Source organism: Penaeus monodon, chromosome 33, assembly GCF_015228065.2.
Source record: "Penaeus monodon isolate SGIC_2016 chromosome 33, NSTDA_Pmon_1, whole genome shotgun sequence".
NCBI lineage: Eukaryota > Metazoa > Arthropoda > Malacostraca > Decapoda > Penaeidae > Penaeus > Penaeus monodon.
The window spans coordinates 33,263,702-33,263,934 of NC_051418.1; the positions used below are offsets into that span (position 1 = coordinate 33,263,702).

Consider the following 233-nt stretch of genomic DNA (forward strand, 5'->3'; position numbering starts at 1 on the left):
TATATCGCATTACCTAATGTAAGGACGCAGTTGTCAAACAGTTTCCTAATTTCTTATGGATTGAAAATGTCCTTCGCATTTTCTCTTCACACTTTATCCTCATTAATATTATCAACATTACACATCCGTCTTACCAAACACACAAAAAAAAGATTTTTTTTTTAATCATATATATATCAAGTGCCTTTAAAATTTCATTTTTTTTCTTAAATGTCAGTTTTCGGCGCAGTCTG

At 30.0% G+C, this 233-nt stretch overlaps 1 protein-coding gene across 1 annotated transcript in view; it reads right to left on the reverse strand.

Moving 5' to 3' along the window:
- Nucleotides 1-233, reverse strand: part of LOC119594413 (tyrosine-protein kinase Fer-like) — a gene marked incomplete in the record, with an annotated part of 99,029 nt that overhangs the window by 97,167 nt on the left and 1,629 nt on the right.